This window comes from Capsicum annuum, chromosome 12, assembly GCF_002878395.1.
Source record: "Capsicum annuum cultivar UCD-10X-F1 chromosome 12, UCD10Xv1.1, whole genome shotgun sequence".
NCBI lineage: Eukaryota > Viridiplantae > Streptophyta > Magnoliopsida > Solanales > Solanaceae > Capsicum > Capsicum annuum.
This window is the reverse complement of record NC_061122.1, coordinates 10,880,968-10,903,137: the sequence shown is the minus strand read 5'-3', so window position 1 is coordinate 10,903,137 and position 22,170 is coordinate 10,880,968. Positions and strand designations below refer to the sequence as shown.

Genomic DNA, 22,170 nt, shown 5'->3' with positions numbered 1-22,170 from the left:
CAACACAGTACCTTTAGAGATTGTTTCATATGTTGTAAACCAATCCCAATTGCAACAGATATGAAACGTGTAAGCCGAATAAAAAATCCAATCCTTACAGGGTTTGGAGTTACCATCAGAGACTTCTAAGAGTTCTCTATCACTAGCGCCATCTTTAACAATACTGGTTTCATCAAACTCTCTAGTTGGTTTTCTTTCTTCCTTTCAGCTTCCCTTTTATTTCCGTAACTTCTAACACTCAGATTTGATATGACCCTTTTTCTTGCAAGTTTTTAGATTTCGACCTATTCCTATCATCACCTCCTGATTTTCTCTCATGAGTCCTTGCTCGAATAATGAGACCATCTCCTTGAGTCTCCAACCCATTCACAAGATGCTTTATTTTCTCCTTAGAGAACAATGCATCTTAAAATTCATCTAGGGTTATCATGACTATATAAAATTGTATCCCTAAAGGTCGAGCGAACACAACAAAATCAACTCTAGATTTTCCTCATCGTACCTAACCTCTAGAGTCTTTAAATCAAAGATGATTTCCTTAAAGACAATTAAGTGATCCTCTAAAGACACACCCTCAGATATGTGATGGGAATAAAGTCGTTGTTTGAGATGCGACTTACTAGTTAGACTCTTTGTTATACATAATGATTACAGTTTCAACCACAACGGAGTAGCAGTGGTCTCATTCAAAACATCCTGTAGAATCTGATAGGATAAATGAAGGTGGATCTGAGATAAAGCCTTTTGATCCTTACGGTATTTATCCTCCCCTGTCCACGATGAGGCATCTTATCAAACCCTAATAGAGCATCGTCCAAATCCATCTGCGCGAGCACAACCCACATCTTAACCTTCTATAATGAAAATCTAATGTTGCAATCAAATAGCAAAATATCATACTTCATGGTTGCCATCCCCGAGAAAACCATCGATCGCTCTGATACCAATTTGTTATAGAATGGACAATAATAAGCAATACCAATACAAAAGAAAAATAAGAAGGACACACAGATTTTACGTGAAAACCTTTGACAGGAAAAACCATGGGCTGAGTAGGATGAAATTCACTATAATGAGAGGAGTATAAGACGGAGACGAAAGTTTCAATGACGTGTTTTAAAAAAAACCACCAAAAAAACCACAAAATCGCATTTATATAATACATGCGTATAAATAAATCCTAAGCCCAAAACATACAAGTCCATACTGCATGAGCTTCGCTACGCTACCACCATAGACCTCCAAAAAATCTCAAACATGAGTCGCACCGTGAACTTTTCAAGGCCGAATCAATAAAATTTGAGTCACAAACTCTAACACAAGAATTATGTTTGTCTAGAAGAAAATATTCTAGGATTTTAATTGATCCTTTCCGGAGAATTAGATGGTCTTCAGCAACATGCTTTTTATTTAGTTGGTAATATAGATAAAGCTACCATATGTGAAGTTATGAACTTTAAAATGAAGAACAATTTGACGAAATATCAATAACTTAATACTGAGTAATGGATGTATTTAATTCCTTACGATTTTATTTTTTTACCATATCCCTTTCGTGAAGACTTAAATTTGAACATCTGGTGTTCCTCCAAAAAATAGGCATCTAACTTGTCCGCTACTCTCAGTGGAGCTGTTTATATTCCAGGTGTGTAATTTTGAAAGAAATCATATATATGAATACCAAACCTAATGTTTGAGGCGAGACATATCAAACTTTATAAGTTATCCATCGAGTTTTGATGAGTTTTTTCTATTTCATTCATCCTTGGAAACTTCCAGTTATTAAAAAAAATGAAAACTGAAAGTATACAACAGTTATTTCTGCTCAAGGTAAAGGGAACCCTCCATCTTATATTCTCTACATGACCTCATCCTACATAAGAGCTTGCCTTTTTATATATGCTTGAAATCCCAACTAGGAATATTTTTTGGACAGTCCACTAAAGTCGAGCACTGGCAGGCGTTCCTTTGTTAGGGTTCAATGGATTAAAGGGATCCCTGTGACATTTCCCTGAACTAAGCTGACAAACCTAAAGAAGCAGAATAAGCAGTGAAAAATCAGAAGAGAGTTGTAATGCCCCGCATTTTTGACCTAGAAATCAAACCGTCGTTCCTATATGTGCAAACTCAAATCCCATGATTCATAGTTTAATTCATGTCCCATGATCTTTATACTAGTTTATAAAGTTCTCTCGAAGTGAAAGATGTTCATAGAATTTACTGAGAGCAAAGTTGAGCTAAGAATCTTTGATTCGTTCAGAAGTTGGTATTTGATTCTACAAGGGTCTACTTTGAACGTGTATAACTTTTGATATACATGGAAATTTTTCAGCTCAAGACCCACCAAATTATAGAGAATTGAATCATCATTCAACCAATACCAATTCCCCTAAATCTGATACCCGAGTTAAAAGTTATAGCATTTTTCGTCTGAGGCAGTAAGCTGTTGCGATTACACCGCTCGGCGGTGTCTATAGTAGTGGAACCAATAGCGCTCAGCGGTAATCCTCAAAATTGGGATTTTCCAAAATAGTAGGTCCCCGCAGTTACACCGCTCGGTGGTGCCTATAGCGGTGTCACCAATAGCGCTCAACAGTGAGCCTCAAAATTGGAATTTCTGCTGAAACTTTTAATTCTGAGGGATAGTCTTGTCTTTTCCCTACCGACCCAAGTCGTGTAGACAGTGTAATATGCCGAAATTCACTCAAACTTATCAAAAACAAAATCCTAACCTCCCTCCCAAAGATCAAGAATCAATACTTTAAGTTCAAGATTTCCAAGAAACAAAAATCAAGATTCAGATCCTATTCTTCGAACTAAGTAGTCTAAGGTATGTGGGACTACTCTAAACTCCATGGGCATAAGATTTACTATTTTATCAAGTTTAAAGATCCCCAATCATGTTAATAAAGAACAGTTTTTATATTGTTGCAAAAAGTATGTATCATGGAATTGTTTTGGTGAAATTATATATTGTCTTGAACCATTTTTCATGAAATTTAAATTTTAACTATATATGTATGTTTTCGTTTTCAACGAAGAGTTTGTTTGAGAGCATTATTGATAAAAACTCCCTCCCCTTTAATGATGTCTTTGGTTTCAAGTGTTGTGGATTGTTCAAATTGTATGAACTTTCTTAAGTAAAATAAAAGGGTAAATGCTTGTTTAATGATGATAGATTGATATGGTTTATGACATGTTGAGAGGGTGTCTTTCGCATGATAAATGTTCATTATGTCAAATTAATAGTTTCTATGGCTTTTGAGTAATGCAAATATGATATTGCCACCTTATGATTGTACTATTAAGAGAAGAGTGTTTTAGATGTAAAATCTAATGAAAATATATTGCATGATTCTCTCTCACTTGGTGTGTAAGAACTATGGGTAGTTGTTAATTTGAGGATAAGTGAAAAAGGGCTACAAATATGTTATGGTGTGACATGAATGACTTGCAAGTTGGGGTGTGATGATACCCGGTGATAGGATACCCTTAATAGAACAAGTGTTGAATATTTTGTAATGTATGAAGAATGGTTTTAAATAACTAAAAGTTGGGCTTAAGAGATTTAGATGGTTATCCTAAGAAAGCATGAGTCGAGAGACTAATTGCTCGAAACTGTGGTTTACCGACTCTGGATTTTAGCACATGGTCTTATATGCCTTGATTTATGTCGTCCCAACCTCGGACTATGGTTATGAGAGATGCTTCATGGTCTTGTCCACTACACGACATATTATTATTAGGAATTTTGTCACCCTACTTTGTTGACTGACATGTCTTCCTTACAGATACTCCAACTCTTGCGGCAAACTTGGTTGGGGGATTGGCCGCCGAGTCAAGGGTGGATCCCATATAGCCCGTGGAATGATCAGAATTATAGGGTGTACCATCTAGCTCAGGAGAAAAGAGAAAGTTAGTCATTATTTCCACAAGTTGTTAAAATTCATTTCAGTATGCCCACGTGTTTTTACTTATGCATTATGTTTATTATTTTATAAAATGCTCTCATTATGACATATAAAAACATGTTAGTTTGAGTTGTTTTACATACCAGTACATTTTGTATTGACCCCCTATATTTTAGTTCTGAGGCCCGGTCTAGGAGTCCTTCTAAACAGTAGATTATTGTCAGGCATTAAGAGTTGGTGAGCCTCCCTTACTTCGGATGGGGTCTTGTTTATTTATGTTGTTCTCATTGTTTTTAGTTTATGGTCTGATCGAGGGCTTTGTTTGTGTTTCAAACGGATTATTATTTTCAATTGTAGTAGAGATTTCACAGATGTATATTAGATGATTTGAGTTTTACTGAACTTATGTCCTTATTACTCAATTGAAATATTAAAGTGACCATGTTTCCATTAATTTTCCACATTTTTGTGCAGTATATGAATTGTGTATATGGTTACAAGTTAGAGAAGGACTCTTGGTCCTTCATAGTTTGGGATGATCGTCTCGGCCTAGACCTCGGTTCGGGTTATGACAAACTTGGTATCAGAGCATAATTTATGGTCCTAGGGTGTCTGTGAAATTGCATTGGGTAGAGTCCTATTTATGGGTATGTAGCGCACCATACTTATAAAGAGGAGGCTACAAGGTGTTTAGGAATGTCTCTCTTCTTTTCATGATTTGGTTAATGCTATATATGTGAGTGTCCTTTAATCAATGATTTCCTATATTTCAGAAAAAATTATCATGCCTCCCCGTAGATCCAATAAACAAAATGCCCAAACTGAGGATGTCTGTCCTACTCATGGGATGCAGACCCATGATAGAGCTTGTACACCTTAGTTTGTTGATACTTCGAGAGTTTCTCTAGTTTTTACTAGTCCATCTCAGGCTTCGCGAATTGGTGTTAACCGTCCCCAGCCTTCTCAGACTAAAGTTTTGCATACTAAGTTTTGACAGTCCATCCATATGATTGCTCAGTTGGTGGACTCTCTGAACCGTCGGTACGAATATTAGGGTTCTATGTCGGGTTTATCTAAGGTTAGATGGGTTGGTTAATTAGGAGGCTAAACCCACCTACCTTTACTGGCACAAAGGTTGAGGAGGACCCCCAAGTGTTCATTGATGAAATGGTAAAAATTTGCAGAGTCATGCATGCAAATGAAGTTAGGGGGTTGTGTTGGAAGCCTATCAGTTGAAAGATGTGGACAATCAGTGGTATAATAAATGGGGGGATTCGAAGGGTAGTTATGTTGAGCCTTATTTATGGGGTGAGTTTATAGAGGCCTTCATTAATCACTTCTTCCCCCAAGAATTGAGGGAAGCAAAGGCTAAAGAATATGTGAATCTGAAGTAAGGAAAGATGAGTGTAAAAGATTATACATTGAAGTTTAACCAGCTATCTCGTTATGCTCTAGAATTAGCGGGTAACATAAGAGCTCGCATGAGGAAGTTTGCATCCGGTCTCTTGGATGATCTGGTGTTAGAATGCAAGGGAACAATGCTGAATAGAGATATGGATTTCTCTAAGCTGTCCATTCATATGCAGTAGGTAGAAGAGCAAATGAAGAGGCTGACTGAGGTAAGGAGAAATGAAAGAGAAACTAAGAGAGCTAGGTCCACAGATCAAAATAAAAGTCAACACTAAGGTGGTAATTGGGGAAATAGGTGGTCTAAAAAGAACTTTTAGAGCAATGCTCAGTTTCCAGCAAGTGCACCTGAGCCCAAGCCTTCGAGTGAATAGCATTTTCAATCAGGAGATAGGCTTGGAACTTATGGCATCCAGTCCCAGGGGAGTATGACTCAGTATTTTAGGTGATACCCTCCCTATAGCAATTATGGGAGAAATTATCCGGGGAAGTGTTATTATGAGATTCAGAGGTGTTATTCGTGCGCCCAGGTGGGCAATTTTCAGAGGAACTTCCCTCGGTTGGAGGGAATATAAGTGGATATATGTCCCTAGCCACATCTATAGCTCCTCCTAAGGGTACTACTTCAGCTATATGTGGTGATCATAATCGGTTATATGCCATATTTAACTGCCAGGATGCGGAGACCTCACTAGATATTATTATGGGTATGTTATATATTTTCTCCTGTGATGGCTATGTATTTGGCATGCTTCACATGATTGGTGTTGTTAGACAATATGATGTATCGTGTAGTGGTGGAAATAATAGATTAAGATTGTTATTGTGTGTCTTATGGAAAGGAATTAGTGGGCTTGATGCAATATTTGGAATAACTTAGGTTGGCAACTTGTGGAATAAGGAGTGGGTAATTATGATATATACATATACGTATATACATGAGATTAGTATTATAACAATGAATTGTGGTTGAGTCATTAAGCGGACAAAAGCATGGGTAAAGGAGAATAAGTTGAACCCCAAGGTAGCATATTGTTGAATAAAGGTTTATGTCTATAAGTGTTTTGAGCACTTAGTTCCTGTTCTTGAATATTGGTATTATAGGTAAAACTAAGGATTTGTTGCGTGATGTTCTTTAGAGCTGAATTGAGGGAATATAGATAGACGGTATGTGCCTTTAGGATAGTTTTACAAAATTTTATTATGTTGTAGGTTATGTGATTAGTGGTCTAATGTTAGAATGTTAAGTAGTGGAGAGTGGATTTTTATGTAATAAGGAGTGAGGATGGGTATGCTCATAAGACTGAGTTATAGGTTGATGGATGTAGAGGATAAAAATTGAGTAGCATTCTTGGAAAGCAATGCCTATAAAATATAGTTATAAAGGAGAAATTTAGCATTTATGTGCATGGTGATACCCCATTATGTTGAGAGTTGTGGTTATTGATTTGATGAGGGGATACGTTCACAAGTCTAGGATTGTGACTTTGACCTAAAGGGGATATGGAGAATTAAGGTAGTTCCTAAATTTTCTCCCATTCATGATGCTTATTCTCGGGTCCCTCGATGACCCTCCGTATGTTAGTAGGATGGTGGTTGTGGAAGCATAGTAATGTTTTAGGTAGGGAAAGAGATGTTCTTGATTGTGAAAAGTTTGATATGATTCATTTAGATAATGGTATAGGTGAAGGGGGAAAGAAGGTTATGAACTTTCATTACGTGAAATACTTAGGAAGGAGATATGTGGCGAAAAGCTTTGTGAGAATGATTGAATTTGTTAGTTTTAGTGGAGAGAGCCATTAAGTGGGTGTAATAATGATAGGCTTTAATGTTGTGATTGATGAAAACACAAACCAATGATCCATGTGTTTATTACTCCTTGAATTATTACTTGAGGTTGTTGGGTTATAGAGACGACATGAGGTGATTTCTTAATGTGAGTAGAGTACAGGGCCCCATAGTTTAAGTTAGCATCCTTTTTAACTTTGGGTTAGACTTCAACATCGAAGTAGTATGTAGTAGGACTCAAAATCGTGTGGTTAGATGTGTTGTGAGAGAATTGTAAGTGGTAAATGATAAAGTATGTTATTTATTGTTTGGGGCATGGTTAAGTAGTGTCTCTAAGTTTTAGGTCTATTAATTGTATCTTGTAAGGTAGAGAATGCTTCTAACTCCTTTTTTCCGCGAAGTATCATTTCATGATTGTGCCGATATAATCAGGCATATTATCACCAAATAAACTCATTCCTTACTTGTGATGATCATGAATCGTGTGCAAGGCCATCTCTATGTCAATCCTTATCATCTTACGCTTTGTGCGTATATGATTCACTAGGAGGTTATCATGAAACTCTTTTGAAGCCTTTGTATATTCTGTTGAGGAAAAAATAGTTCAATGCTAGGTCACATTACTTACTTCATACTTTTTGAGCTTCAACAAAATCCTACCCATCATTCGGGGACGAATAATCCCAAGGGGGAGATAATGTAACACCCCGCATTTTCGAGCTAAAAATACACTGTCGTTCCTATATGTGCAAACTCAAATACCATGATTCATATTTTAATTCATGTTTCATGATCTTTATCCTAGTTTATAAAGTTATCTCAAAGTGAAAGATGTTCATAGTATTTACTGAGAGCAAAGTTGAGCTAAGAATCTTTGATTCGTCCAAATTTTGGTATCTAATTCTACAAGAGTCTACTTCGAACGTGTATAACTTTTGATATAAGTGGAAATTTTTCATCTCAAGACGCACCAAATTGTAGATAATTGAATCAGCTTTCCGACAATACCAATTCACCTAAATCCGATACACGAGTGAAGAGTTATAGCATTTTTCGTGTGAGACAGTAAGTTGCCACTATTACACCGCTTAGCGGTGCCTATAGCAGTGGAACCAATATCTCTAAGTAGTAAGCCTCACAATTGAGATTGTCCAACATAGTAGGTCACCGCAATTATACCGCTCGGCAGTTCCTATAGAGGTGGCACCAATAGAGCTCAGCAAGTGAGCCTCAAAATCAGGATTTCTGCTGAAACTTTTAATTCTGAGAGGCAGTCTTGTCTTTGACCTACAAACCCATGTCGTGTAAACAGTGAGGTAAAACGTCTTTTGGGAATAATATGCCCAAATTCACGCAAACTTATCAAGAACAAAATCCTAACCTCCCTCCCAAATATCAAGAATCCATACTTTAAGTTCAAGATTTATGTAATACCTCGTATTTCTATTTAGCTTAAATTAGTCCCAAAGATGTCAAAGACATGTTTTAAAGATGAATCCACTTTTATACTTGTGCTGTTTTCAAGATTTTTACTTTTTGTCATGTGGGAAATTCAATAATCTTTCTATCGATATAAGATTCGCCTAAATGCGATAATCGTGTAAGAAGTTATGACTACTTCAAGTTTTAGTCGTAAAACACCATTATTTTAGTCAGTGACGCGTCGCGCCATAAGCCAAAATGAGATTTGTTAAATTCCAATAAGACTCCGCGATTTCACTGCATCGCGGAAGGTTCTCACACCCCAAATGTCAAAATCTAGTGAAGCTCCGCGATATCCCCACATCGCGCCATCGTCCAATTTCCCATTTGTGAAATTCCAGTGACACGACGCGATAGCGTCACTTCGCGCCAGGGGTCAGGTCGGGAACTTTTTACAAATTTAAAACATGCATCCATGGGTTAAAAGGGTCAATTTTCCACCCTTATTTAAACCCAATAACACGTGATTTAGCCATTCTTCACCAAAAATATAGTATTTCTCTCAAGTTTCTGTCAAGACAAGCTAGGGTTTTCAATTGAGGACTCAAGTTCAACACTCAAATTCAAGAGTCTCTCCATCACTCTTTGCTAAATCAAGAACTAAGGTATGCATAGTGTTCACTCATGGACTCGTTTCATCCATGAAGCCCAAGAATCTCTTTTCAAAGTTCAAGTATATGGATTTTTATGATTTCCATGTTGGGTTTGTTTTTGTTCATGTTGATAATGACCAATTGAATTCTAATCCATGTTTGGTGATAAATTTTATGTGGAATTAGTTATTATATGTGTATATTCATGTGAACCCATGTTTTAAACCCTTGAATAGTGAAACTAGAATTGAATAATGATGTTTACTTGTTGTGCAATGTAGCTTACATATACTATGCTCACTATGCATTTGATTAATGCCTATGGGAAGGAAAAGTTTTATACTAGTATGATAATATGAAATCCCCATTCATATACAAGTTTATGTATGTCAAGTGTTTGATGAAATGTCTTAGTCAATGGATTATAGATATGTGTGTAGCCATTGTTGTGCTTTAGAATTTATGCCATGAATTACTTCTATGATATCGAGTCCTGGGGGTATTTAATACTCGACAAATTAGTTGTGTGCCTAGAGCCAGTGTTATGTTTTCATGATATTCTCAATCAATCCATGTTCAGTAGAATTCAGCTAGTTATGTGACTCAGGAAAACTCAGTGAATTCAATATCAGTCTAGAAATCTGAGAAATTCTAGTAAATCTCAGTAATCCAGTAATCTCCGAAATCTCAAATAGTTATCAGATCTCAATAGCAGTTTCATCAATCCACAAAATTTATTTAACTCAGTCTAGTCCAGTTCAGTTAATCATGTTATGTGTCTTTTCAGATAGGAGTAGGAATTAGCACCAAGTGAACCCGAGGATGGGAACTCACCTGTTATATGAGGGTGTGATTCTTAGAAACAATCCTTGTGTTCCTAAACTATGTAGCCAACGTAGGTTGAAACATCATAGCCTATTATATGATGGTAGATGAGGTGGCTTAACCTGTTAGATAAGGTTTCCAATCTTTCTCACTAGAGTTACCTGTTATATGAGGGTTACTCACAGATTTTCCATACCAATGGCGCGATATTAAAACACTTCTAATTGGGGTGACAGATTGGACCCCAACACAGCTATAATAGCTTATTAGGGGCATGTCGATTAGATGATTACTTCCTACAGTTTCAGTTACAAAATCAGGACTATTAGATACAGTCATTCAGTCTCAGTAATAGAACTCAGATAGTTCTACAGAATTCAGGACTGTCAGATTCAGTCAACTCAGAATAGTACGAAACTCAACTAGTTCTATCAGAACCTAGACTTTCAGATATAGTCGCTCAGTATCAGTTATACATTTATCAGTATCCCATGTTATCAATACTCAATCTCAGAAATCATGTTATCACGAACTCCGTTATAGTTATTATGTAATCATGCATGCATTCTCACGTTCATGTTATCCAGTCAGTTAGTATAGTTCATGCATATGAACCTTTTGCATTCAGCCTACCTCACATGCATACTATTACATTCAAACGTACTGAGGTATTTGAGCTATGACATTTTATATCATAGGTTCAGAAGCACGAGTTCCAGAGCATTAGTAGTATTCCAGATTTTAGCAGCCAGATTTAGCAGTGAGTCCTCATCTTTTGAGGACATGACCATTGCTTTATTTCATCATTACTTAGTCTATTACAGCAGTTGGAGTTAGTTGGGAACATGTCCCATCAACTTCTTATTCAGACAGTTAGAGGCTTTTCAGACTATCATGTTTCAGACAGTTTATTTCAGTTGTTTCAGGTATTCATACCCTATCTAGATATTATGTTTATTTTATCAGTTTTGAAACTTATGACATTACAGCCTTTATTTCCGTATTATACAGTATATTAAGCAGTTTTCAGGTACAGATATCAGTCATGGGTTAGCTTGTGGTCCTCTGGGGTCATGAGCGCCGTGTAGCGTTTCGGGTACCAGATTTGAGGCGTTACAATTTCCAAGAAACAAAATCAAGATTCGGATCATATTCTTCAAACTAAGTAGTCTAAGGTATGTGGGACTACTCTAAACTCCATGGGCATAAGATTTATTGTTTTATCAAGTTTAAAGATCCCCAATCATATTTATAAAGATGAGTTTTGATATTGTTGCGAAAAGTATGTATCATGGAGTTGTTTTGGTGAAATTATATGTTGTATAGAACCATTTTTCACTAAATTTAAATTGTTACTATATATGCATGTTTTCTTTTGCAATGAAGAGTTTGATTGATAGCACGATTAATAAAACTCCCTCTCTTTTTATGATGTCAGTCGTTTCAAGTGTTGTGGATTGTTCAAATTGCATGAACTTTCTTAAAGAAAACAAAAGGGTGAATGCTTGTTTAATGATCATGGATTGATATTATTTATGACATGTTTATAGGGTGTCTTTCACATAATAAACGTTCATTGTGTCAAATTAACAATTTCCATGGGTTTTGAGTAATGCAAATATGATATTGCCGCCTTATGATTGTACTATTGAGAGAAGAGTATTTTTTATGTAAACTCAAATGAAAATCTATTGCATGACTCTCTCTCACTTGATATTTAAAAAAATATGGGTGGTCTTTAACACGAGGATAAGTGAAAAAGGGCTACAGATATGTTATGGTGTGACATGAATGACATTCAAGTCGGGGTAAGACGAGACCCGATTATAGTATTCCCATAATAGAACAAGTGTTGAATATTTTGAATGTATGAAGAATGATTTTAAAGAACTAAAAGTAGGGCTTAAGAGATTTAGATGGTTACATGAAAAAATCACGAGTCGAGAGACTCAATGCTGGACATCTGTCACAACCTGAGCTGAGACCCTGTCCTCGAAGGGAATCTCAAACCATGAAGGCCTGAGCGCCCCTATTCTATCTGACAATCAGGCATAATGTTCATATAATGTAAAGAAATGTCGAAGATTGATAAATGAAAACATGGTCACTTTTTAAATTCAACTGGACAATATAAAATGAAGTTCAAACATTCAAAGTACATTACTCTGATCTGTGAAATCTCTACTAACTGAAAATATCATCTGTCTGACTCTAGGAAAAGGCCCCTAGTTGGATCATAAATCAAAATAACATAACCATGACAAGTTTCGTAACTACGCCTTCCGAAGTTAGGTAGGCTCACCAGCTGCAACTTTTGTCAAGTCAACCTACTACTTAACGGGACCCCGGAACTGAGCCTCAGATCCTAAAATATAGGGGTCAATACAAATGTATTGGTACACAGAGCAATCTAATATAATGTATCTATATTTAACATTAGTGAGAGAAATTCATAAAACATTTTAGATAAAATATATAAAAACACATGGGCGTACTTTAAAAGACTTTGAACAATTCTTTGAAATCATAACTCATTCTTTGTCTTACTTTTAAGCTAGGTGGTAGATCCTACAATCTGTAATCCATGAGCTATATTGAATTCATCCTTGACTCTGCGGCCAAGCCCCCAATCCAAGTTTACCACCAGGATTAGAGATTAATAAGGGGGACACATAAGATCACACAGTAGGGTACCAAAATCCCAAATCCAATTAAAATGTCATAGTAATGCACAAGATCACAAAGCAGGGCTCCTAACCATAGTCACAATTTGGGACGACATGAATCAAGGTGCACAAGATCACAAAGCATGGTACCATAACCCCGTGTTAGCAAATCACGATTTATCTTATTCAGTCTTTTAACTCGTACTTTCTTTGGGTAACCACCTAACTCTCTTTAAGCCTATTTTTTGTCTGTTCTAAACATACAGATTTCTGGAATCAAATTCTGAAAATTTGAGTAAAATCTATATTTTAATCTGTTCTGAATTTGCTATGGCATTCATCTTCTTTGGTATTATCATACCAAGACTTTCTAGTCGTATCTCTAAGCCATATATTATTATGTTACATTCTTCCCTTTCAAAACCTTGTGTTCAGACCACCAAACTATTAAAACAATATATGAGTATACGTATAGTGAAATTCATGAAAACTTAGGCAAAGATTCTTGATTTCAATTCACAAACGCGTGGTGGTCAAGTAATAATCCATGAAATCTCTTTAAATCCTCTCTTTCATTTATGTGATTAAGAAAACACCCTCTATTCAAGTTATCATCAAAATTAAGCCAACAAATAATAGTAAAGACATTTATATTGTACTACTCGACATGCAATCAAATAATTCATAACTAGAGAGGGAGTATAAATCTTTATGCTCTCGATTCAAGTATCAAAACTCAAACACCATGTGTGTATATATATATATATATATATATATGTGTGTGTGTGTGTGTGTGTGTGTGTGTATGTATGTATATATATATATATATGAACGAAAATTTAACTTAAGGGGGAGGCCTTTAGACCAAATCACTATCATCAAAAATATTCACAATGCATATTTGTTATTGTAAGGTCAAATCCCTCAAAAATATTATGAATTATCAACATTCAAAACATTATTAAAAAGGTTTCACCGTGCCCTTATAGTTTAGGAAAACCCGACGTACCTTAATCGATGAAGAATTCACAGAAAAGTTGATCCCTTGAGCTTGAATATTTAGCCCTAAGTTATTTTGTTTTTCTTATGGAGTTTTTGGATATGGATTAGGGATTTTAAGAAACTTAAAACGTTACTAATAACCTTAATTTCGTTTAAGGATGATTAGGGATGGTTTTGGAAGGTAAAAAGACTTGGTTGCCCTTAAAATGACTTTAAAAATGAAGTATTTACGTTGTTGGGCCATAGGGCATGTGAGACATTACCTATAGCCTAAGCTAGGCTATGCCATCATTTCCCATCTCCTAAAATAGGCTAGGTGTTTCACTTCCCGTCACCTAAGCTATGTTGGGTGATACATTGTCATGGCACAACATTTCCAGTAGCCTTAAGTGATTGCTAGGGGACGCACTCCAATTCGTAAAGTGATAACTTTTTGTTCGGGTATTGGATGGAGGAAAAATTGGTATAGTTGGAAAGAAGACTCAAAGACCTTTCATTTGATATATAGTAGGCCCTCTAACTCATCATATTCTAGGAGTAATAGTTGATGGAACTTGACCCACGTTGAAACATTCACTAAAACTTAATCGATAGAAATGTTTTCAACTTGTCTTAGAGTTAAGGAATTATTGTGACCTCAATTCATATTCAAAGGTATTCCCATACTATAGGAGTGATCACCACACATATATTAACATAGAATCATTTAGTTCGGGTCTATGCGCGTAGGAATGACAACCTAAATTCTAGAGCGAAAGTACGGGGTGTTACAATATCGTGGTTTGCCGACTTGGGATTTTGGCACCAAGATGTGTGGTATTGTGTGCCTTGATTTATGTCTTTCCATGTTAGTACCATGGTTAGGAGCCATGTTTCGTGGTCTTATGCCCTACCATGACATATTATTATGATTGGGAATTTTGGTGCCATGCTTTGTGGACTAGTGTGTCTACCATACCGATACTCCAACCCTTGCACCAAACTTGAGTTGAGGTCTTGGCCTTTGAGTCAAGGGTGGATCCCATATAGCCCGTGGGATGATCAGAATTGTAGGATGTACCATCTAGCTCAGGAAAAAATAGAAAGTGAGTAACGATTTCCAAGAGTTGTTGAAATTCAATTTAGTATGCCCATGTATTTTCACTTATGCATTATGTTTATTGTTTTATAAAATTCTCTCATTATGATATAAGAAAACATGTTATTTTGGGTTGTTTCACATACCAGAACATTTTATATTGACCCCTATATTTCATGTTCTGAGGCCCAGTCTAGCGATCCTGCTAAACAGTAGATTGTTGTCATACATTAAGGGTTAATGAGCCTCCCTTACTTTGGAAGGCGTCGAGTTTACTTATGTTCATCTCATTGTTTTTATTTCATGGTCTGACCAGGGGCCTTGTCCCGATTTCTAACAGATTGTTGTTTTCATTTGTAATAGAGATTTCACAGACGTGTATTAGATGGTTTAAGTTTTATTGAACTTATGTCCGCATTACTCAGTTGAGATATTAAAGTGACCATGTTTGTGTTTATTTTTCGTATTTCCTTACATTATATGAATTGTGTAAATGATTGTAAGTTAGAGAAGGGCTCTCGGGCCTTCATGGTTTGGGATGCTCGTCCCGACCTATACCTCGATTCGGGTAGTAGGGACCTACCAAAATGGAGAGACGGAGAGCAACATCTTGATAAGCTTTGGACCTTTGGACTACATCTTGATAAGCTTTGGACCTTTGGACTATCAGACCTACTTAACAACAATAATAAATTAAATCAGGATACCATAGATCTCAAGAACGGAAAGCCTACACTATAACTTTGACAAAGGCATCACTACTTAGTTGAAACAGTCGAACAAAAAATTGATATGTTCTTGATTTGTTATTTGTAATGTGTTTTGCTCACCTTTACAGGAAACTCGAGGATAACCGAAAATGATGCATCAACTTTAGATCATAAAAATTTGTTTAATACATGTGCAAGCATCAATAGGGTATGTTATAATACGTTGCAATATCATTGTGTTTATAAATCGAAAAGATCAGAAAAATTTATATCAATAAACTTTTCGTCTTTGGTATAAATAACTGAGCTCATGACGGATAAAAGTAATGGAGGAAATCTGTTTATGTAGAGGCTTTTTGAATTATTTCATCATAGACTATATTGTATGTTGAATGAATCATCACTATCTGTTGTGGGCGGTAAAATTATTAGCTTTACACAATGGAAACTTTTTGCTCTTGATAGTGTCACGCCTCGGTTTTAGATTGGTATATCAACTTACAGTATATTAGCCTATGCCAAAAAAAACTGAAAATTGACTTGTTATAACTATTTAAAAATACTTGATAAGGATGATATAAAAAGTTTCTTTTGTTTGAGAACATGCAATTGACAAGTTAGGGTTTTCAAACTGAACAAGTGGTTCTTACAACTACATTAAAAAAAAAAAAAAAAACCTAAATAGAAAGAAATTCTTGAGTCACTAAAAAACATGACTGTAACTTTTACTTAATTATAATAGTTTTGGTCTTAAATAATTGAATACTGTAACTTTAAATTGAATACTCTTTTTAATTGGATGTTTTATTTTTGATTTAATTTTATAATTGTTTTTGTTTGAATTATTAGATAAGCCCGAAAATCATCCTAGCAATACCGAAGAAGTGAAACCCTAGCGTTCAAATCAAAGCTCCAAAGAAGATAAATTGCCAACACCAGACGAAATCAATGTTTTCCAATAAAATTACTAATCATATACAAGGTATCCGGTTCTTTCTGAAACCATGGATGATATTGAATGTACAAATCATATACTACTCTCTCTCTCTCTTTCCTTAGTGTGCTTGAGATCGTGCTTGTCAGTGACCCGAGTCATCATTCGGGGACGAATGATCCCCAATGGGGGATAATATAACACCCCTTAGCATTCTCGACTTAACACCACTATTAGAGAGCTTACAACCTGAAATTTTTCTAAGTGTTAAAAGATTTAGTCATATTTTGAGCCCTTAACTTCAATGATTTTTAAATTGATTTTTCCGACTCCGAGATGTAGATTTTTGAGTTGATTCATGTTCAGGGGTATAAATGGGATATCTCGAAGATGTTTCAAATTTTTTGGACGAGGATTGAGACGTGTTTGGATTTCAAAAATAGTAGGTCACTGTGATTGCACCGCGTCGCGGTGCCTATGGCGATGAGGCCTCTAACGCGTCACAGCGGGTCCTAAAAATAGGTTTAAGTTGCGAATTTAAATTCCAAGGGGCATCCTCGTCTTTTCCCTATAGACCCAAATCGTGATAACAATAGATTAAGACCTCATTAGGGCATTATATGCTCAAATTACTCAATTTCTCTCAAAATCTAAACCCTAACTCTTCCTCAAAGATCAAGAATCGAACCCCTAAGTTAAAGATTTTCAAGAAAGGAGTCAAGACTAGGGTCCCAATCTTTAAACTAAGTGACATAAGGAACATGAGGCTTTCCTAAACTTCATGGGCATATTGTAATTGTTTGAGTAAGTTTTGAAATTAAGAAATCATGTATTTACGAAGGGTTTTTGAACTTATATTAACAAGTATACACGGTGAACCCCTTTTGATAATAATGTTCCTTTAAATTTGATTTTTGCTCGTATATATGTATGTATGCGTTTTGAGTTTTAAAGATGAATCGAGAGTATGAATATTTATACTCCCTCTTTTGTTATGACACCCTTGATTTTACATGTTATGAATTGATGAATTTTATAATTAGAATCATGGTATAAATATTTTTTCTGGCTATTGTTAAATGATTTGACATTGATTGTGAACTGAAGAGAGATTGTTTTCTCTTTTGTAAATCTTTAAGATGATTATTGAAAGAATTTCATTTTTTGATACAAAGTAAATGACCACCTTATGTTTTAGAATTGAAAGAGAGAATCTTTGCACAGGTTCATGGATTTTGGTAGACAAATTCTCTTGTATTGTTTGAATGATTTGGTGGTCCAAACATTTTGTTTGAATGAAAAGACTGTAGTATGATATTGCATGGCTTAGACATATGACTTGCAAGTCGTGGTTTGATGATACAAGTCAGATGAATGCCATAACATAATAAGATTTTTCAGATTTTGATTTCACAAGAGATGCATGTCTTAAAGAGGTTAAAAATGATCTTAAAGAGAGGTAGGTGGTTATCCAAATAAGGCATTCGAGTGTAAAGGCTTGTTTCTGGAAATCATGTTTTGCCGATACGGGTTTATGATGTTCCAAGATAGGGATTTTATGTTGCGCTTGTGTCCTTTGGCGTGTTAGATTTAGAGACTCCGTCCCTTGCGGCAAACTTGGATTGAAGGATTAGCCTCCGAGTTAAAGGCAGATTCCATATAGCCGTGGGATTGTAGAGATGTAGGGTGTGCCACCTAGCTCAGAAGTAAGACAAAGAGTCGAGTTGACATTCTTACATATATTTTGAAACCTACTAATTATGCCCATGTGATTTCAAATATTTTCTATTGACATGTTTTATGAAATGCTCTCACTTATATTATATAAAACTGTATCTCGTTTTTGGATTGTTCTACGTACCAGTACATTTGTATTGACCCCCTATATTTTAAAATTTGAGGCTTAGTCTCGGGGTCCCGCTAAGCTGTAGATTGGTTGTCAGAAGTTTGCATTTAGTGAGCCTACCTTATTTCGGAAGTCCTGTTTATGGAACATTGTTATTTGATTTTTAGATCATGGTCCGACTGGGAGCCTTGTCCCACTTTTCAGATTTCATTATCGTATTATTAGAGATTTCACAGACTGATGTTAAGTGTTTCTGAATGCTTATGAACTTATATTCGTAATGATTAGTTGGATTAAAAGAATGACCATGTTTTCGTTTTTCTATGTTTTTCCGCATTTCTTTAGAGTATATGATTTGTGTATATGACAATCAGTTGAAAAAGGGCGCTCGGACATTTTTATGGTTTGGGATGCTCGTTGCTACCTGGGTCTCTGCTCAAGTCATGACAACAATTCTTGTCGTGCATATGAAATTGTACGAAATCGTTGTTATTGAAAAATAAAACATACATAGCAGAAAGGAACATATACCTTTGGGAATTTGATTGCAAAGTACTGATTTCTTCTTCTGCCGGTGATTTGAATGTTTGTATGATAGGTTTATTTATATGTTGGTTTTATTTATTTTTGGAAAAAAACATAAATGCAATTTCAATTTAAGAGACTTTCATAATCTATCCTAATTAGCACCATCCAACAAAAAATAACACTATATATTATTTTTCTTAAAATTCATCTTCTATTTATTTTTGGGAACAAAACATAAATACACTACCAATAAGAGTGATTTACATAATCTATCCTAATGATATTAGCATTATCCAACAAAACATGTCACAATTTATTATTTTTTATTAATATCCGTCTTCCATTTATTTGTATTTTTTTTTATAAGTTAGACTCTATTCATTTTTGGGGAAAACATAAATACACTTCCAATAAAAGATACTTATTTTCATACTTTAACCTAATTCGTACTATCCAACAAAATATTACACACTATATTATTTTCCTTAAAATCCACCTTTTATATCAAAAATCATAGTAGTATTTAATATTAAAATACAATATTTGCTTTGAAACTATAGTATTCAATTGAACAATATGATATGTTGTTCAAAACTACGTGAACTATAAAATTTAGTTCCAAAGTAAAATATCAAACTAAAAAATATATTATGAAGACCAAAATTGTAGTAATTAGTTAAAATTTACGGTCTTATTTGTGTAGTGGCTCAAAACTCTCTTTTCTTGTAGTGTTGTGTTAAGCACCAACACTTTCTTTCGAAAATCTTGAAACCTTAACTTTTAAATTACACACTTTCAAATAAAATAAACTTTATCTCAAACTTAACTTGAACGAAGAAAGGACTAAAACGACAAAGATCAAGGGCAAAGAACGGTAAGGATCCCTTTCCTTTGCTCAACACAAACTTATGCATACTCTCAATTTTTATTTTCATTTTTTAAACTGAATAATTTCCGAGGACCAATGAAACACAGACTCTTCAAAAATCAACTAATATCTGATAAGTTTGGTATGTCTCACTCAGACATTAAGTTTGGTGTACATGTTTGATTATCCTTCAATATACATACCCGCAATGTAAACAACTTCAGTAAGAGTAGCGAACAACGACGGTGCCTATTTTAGGGACGAGCATCAAATATTAAAATTTACGACTTCATGAAAGGGAAAAAGGAATAAGAAAGAAGCGAAAACAAAAATAATAAGCATCCGAACACATTCACTCTGTATTAAGTTATTGACATTGCAAATATTTCATTGTTTTAGCTGAAAATAAGAAGTTGGGATATTTACCGTTGAGTAACAATACCATTAGGGGTTAGTAGACTAAGATTTAAGGTCATTTATTCAAATTGCTCTCCACTTCTAAATTTGTAGCTTCATGGTAGCTTCACCAATATTATCTACCAAACAAAAGACTTGTTTCTTGTCAAAACTTAAATTTTAGTTTTCTAGATCATTTCCTTCAAACTTTACTGAACTATATTTAAAGATTTTTAAAATCTGATATGCTTTTAAAATTCTAGAAACTGGCCTATACTTAGCGCTACCATAAATATACCAAAATAGATCAAACTTTCTAAGTCAGTCAATAAAATTGCAATCTTGAAAATACATAAATCGGTGACACAAATTAAAAAATCACTAGAAATCAAGGGGGTGGGGGGACTAGACCATACCCCAAGTATATATCATAAGAGTGCAAGCAATCAGGCAAAAAAAGAATGCTTAGCTCCCCTGCTTAAAACTATACATATTAGGCGAACAACAAAAGTTGACCATATCATATCTGATCCTACAATTACACATTTGAGATTTTTACAGAAAAGTAAGGACCTTTAGCACCCCTGGAATTTGATCAAAGCTATCATAGACAACAGGAGCATCTATGCGTGAAGCCCATTTAGCGAGAATGTCCGCAACTGTACTGGCTTCCCTGTAACAGTGTCAGAAGTTTAAATCAGCACTATCAATAATATAACTGTAAGTTTCTATGATTCATATTGTCACGCCCCTTTTTACTCCAAAAGATATGATTTTAAGTTTGAAAGAATTTTTATTATTAAAGTGATAAAAATGAAGATTTATTTTCGAAATGGATTATTTACATTCAAAACTCAGAGTCGGCACTTGGCATAAATCTGGTGTTCGAAGTCACCTTTGGAAATCCTTTTTCGAAAAACGATTTTTGACTCTAACACTGATCCGCAAACAGAGATTCCAACTAAGGAATTCTGTTGACCTAGGGGAAGGTGTTAAGCACCCCTCGATCCCGTGGTTCGACCACGGTCGCTTGGGAGAGTTTATCGGCTAATTTGAAATTAGCCACTACGAATGTACAAATCACACAAAAACACGTAAAAACAATCAAACAAACAAACAAAACAAAACGAATAAAAATATAGTGTCCAGTTTGAGTTATACAATCCAAAAATAAAAAATACGAAAAGATAAATCCTATTCTAGATTAATCCTAAACTATGCTCCAATGTTTTACCCGACGCCGCAGGCCTTCATCAAGACCATCTTCCGCCAACATGATACGACAGGGCATTCCCTGTTGAATAAATATAATGAGCCTCGGGGTATTCCCCGACTAAATGAATATATTTGAATTAAATGTGATAAACTAGAAACAAACATTCACACGGACATTTAAACATTCAAAACATTCAATAAACACATCACTCCTAAATTTTTGCCTACCCGAGCCTATATTGCCTATCCATTTCAAAAGGTCATAAATCTATCACATTCATACTTATTCCGAATTAAACAATAATAAACAAAAGTTAATCTACATTCCACTTTTATCAATTTCTCCATTCCGTCCCAACTTCCCTTTTAACACTAAATTTTCACAATTAACGATTTCTATTTCAACGATCCACAGCTACTCTTCAACAAAATTAAGTAACAAGTCAATATCAAAGTAGCAATTCATCACCAATCAAGATCAAACAACACATGAGATTCCATCTAATGCACCATATTCCATCAACAATGAAATAAAAAGAGGAAAAAGTAGAAATGGACCTCAATTGAAGCTTTTATTATGCCAAATTATGTGACCAAAAGTCGAAACCGCATCCGAAAACCTCAATCGAACCCCAATACGGACTAATTTCCAACCTCGATCAACTCTACTATTTTGCCAACCAGAACCATAATCAAAATTGAGGAAGACCCAGACCCGTTTGCGTTATTTTTTTGGTCAGAATCCGCGCTTGATTTATCGCGGAAACTCTGGCATAATCGGGACGCCGAAAATGGACCTCTCTTAGTCTCCCTCTGATTTTTCTCTCTTTTCTACGGTGCCTATGTATATATGGCTCTCTTCTCTTCTCCGATCCTCTCTTCTCTCTCGCCGTCTCTCTCGATTACTCCGATCACACCCTC

General features: G+C 35.3%; 1 long non-coding RNA gene across 1 annotated transcript; it reads right to left on the bottom strand.

Moving 5' to 3' along the window:
• Window positions 1-21,145: 21,145 nt before the first annotated feature.
• LOC124889291 lies at window positions 21,146-22,164 on the bottom strand. The gene is made up of 2 exons (XR_007048153.1): window positions 21,808-22,164; window positions 21,146-21,328 (listed from the first exon to the last, which is right to left on the bottom strand). It is a non-coding gene; the product is annotated as an uncharacterized LOC124889291 (long non-coding RNA).
• Window positions 22,165-22,170: the final 6 nt, after the last annotated feature.